The sequence below is a fragment of the Poromitra crassiceps genome, assembly GCF_964638095.1.
Source record: "Poromitra crassiceps genome assembly, chromosome: 13".
Taxonomy (NCBI): Eukaryota; Metazoa; Chordata; class Actinopteri; order Beryciformes; family Melamphaidae; genus Poromitra; species Poromitra crassiceps.
This window is the reverse complement of record NC_139644.1, coordinates 16,326,579-16,328,910: the sequence shown is the minus strand read 5'-3', so window position 1 is coordinate 16,328,910 and position 2,332 is coordinate 16,326,579. Positions and strand designations below refer to the sequence as shown.

The 2,332-nt window shown below is 48.2% G+C and overlaps 1 pseudogene across 1 annotated transcript; it reads right to left on the bottom strand.

Moving 5' to 3' along the window:
* Window positions 1–604: 604 nt before the first annotated feature.
* On the bottom strand, window positions 605–2,011 carry LOC310788383 (inward rectifier potassium channel 2 pseudogene; annotated as a pseudogene). Its single transcript has one exon. The product of its transcript is annotated as an inward rectifier potassium channel 2 pseudogene (transcript).
* Between the last annotated feature and the right edge of the window lie 321 nt (window positions 2,012–2,332).

The following is a 2,332-nucleotide window of genomic DNA, read 5'->3' as shown; positions in this document are numbered from 1 at the left end:
CTTTTTAAACAGAGATTGTTGAACTATTGCTGTCTTTATAAGGAGACATATATATACATTTAAATTGGCATTTGAAAAATTAAATCAATCAACAAATTAACAAATAAATTAAATTTAGATTTTCCCCCACAAAGTGAGACTTGCTGTAGGTCACAGGAGGTTACGCTGAAATGAATATCCTTTATTCTCCTATTTTGTTCAGAAATGGCATTTATAACCAGAATGCTCAATGGAAAATGTGCAAAAATGCTATCTCTTTAGATTGTCTTCAGCAAATTAAGCCATTTTTGTGAATTGGCTATTCTTCTGACACATTTTAATTCATCAAGGGAAACATACAAAAAACATCCATGCTACTTAACCCATCTTATTCCTGTGGTGCACAGGTCTCCATTCAGCTCATATATCACCAGTATTTATCACCATAAATAATATAACGTCCTTGGATTTCCATGCTGTGCTTGAGCTTCTGCACAGAGAATTTCTATACTCAAATCACAGTCCTTTACTAACTGTCATGCTGTATCAATAATAGCAATCGGGAGCAAAGTTCACACTAACCTTAACATACCCTGTGGTGTTTCACCCTTCAATATCCCTGCAGTCATATTTCTGACTCTATTCTCAAAGGCCTTGACTCTGAAGGCATGGGGTCTGGACTGGATTCAACAGAGTCCTCAAGTGCAGCATTCTCAATGCCCCCACCCTCCCCATCCCTTATCTCCTTGTTCTCCTCTTCCTCAAACTCCTCTTCCATCTCCACTTTTTCCAGAGCCACCTCATTCTCATAACAGAAGGAGTTCCTACAGCTGGAGGCGTTGGACTTCTTCTCAGCTAGCTCCCTGGCACTACAATGGGGTGTGCTGGGCACCTCATATGTATTGTCAAAGCGAGAATAGTCCACCTTGTAGTAGTTCTTTTCCTCAAAGAGCACCGGCTCAAAGCGGTAGCCCCAGAGGATCTCGCTGGCCACGTAGGAGCTCCGACACTGAGTCGTCATGGCCGTAGCCTCAACCATGCCTTCCAGAATCACCACAATCTCAAACTCTGATGTCTCCAACTCCTGCTTGCTCATCTCATAGAACGGGCTGTCCTCATCGATCTCATGTACAATAGTGATAGGAGACACCAGGAAGATTCTGTCAATGCCACTATCAAAGCCCACGTCGATGTCTACTTGATCCAGAGGGATGAACTCCCCCTCGGCTGTGGTGCGGGACTTCAGCAGCTGGGCTCGAACATGGGCCTCGACGAGGTGACTCTTCCTCAGGTTCCCCACGCGCCACATCAGGCATAGCTTGCTGTCTCTCATGGCCACTGTCGCAAAGTGGCTGAATATCAGGGTCTGGTTCCTCTTCTTGGGCTTAGCCATCTTGGCCATGACGGCGCCGATGATGAACGCATCAATGATGCAGCCCACAATGCTTTGGAAGACGACCACGATGATGGCGATGGGGCATTCCTCTGTGACGTAGCGATAGCCGTAGCCAATGGTGGTCTGGGTCTCCACCGAGAACAGGAAGGCAGCCGTGAAGCTGTCCACATTAGAAACACAGATCTGAGTCTCGTTCTCCAAGTCCCCGTACGAGAGGGCCACGAGCCAGAACATAAAACCAAAAGAAAGCCACGAGAGGATGAAAGAAAGGCAGAAGATGAGGATCATCCAGCGCCAGCGGACGTCCACACAGGTGGTGAAGATATCTGCCAGGTACCGCTGACCCTTCTCACTCATGTTGACGAACTGCACATTGCAGTGGCCATCCTTCTTGACAAAGCGGCTCTGGTGTTTGTGACCTGTGTGCACTTTGTTGCCATTCCCATATCCATTGGGGATGCAAATAGTGGCCAGCTTCATGCCATCCTCCTCTGAGGAGACGATGCTGTACCGCTGGGTTCGCGGGCTCCCCATTGCGTCCGCCTGGGGGGGCGGGGCCGCTTCTGCCTGGGGGGGCGGGGCCGCTTCTGCTTTGGAAAACAGTCTGAGTTTTTGGTAGAAGCGTTGGAGAAACAGTTTTGAACGATCCCAGGGACAAACTCAAGCAGAAAAATATGGGGACTGGATCCTGAGGGGGAACAGGACTGGATCCTGAGGGGGAACAGGGTGAACCGGGCTTGTGCTACTCCAGCAGTGTGCGCTTCTTCTCGTGAGGCTGATCAGTCCTCTCTCATGATGGGTGTTGTGGACCTCATCAGCGAAGTGGGCTGTGGAAATTACAGACCGAAAGAAAACTGTGTTAAACTAATTGGCAGAAACCAGAGCAAAGATCAGTGCCTTGTGGGTGTGTGGTTACCTGTGGTCTAAATAATGCATTGAACACTCAATGTTGCCCGC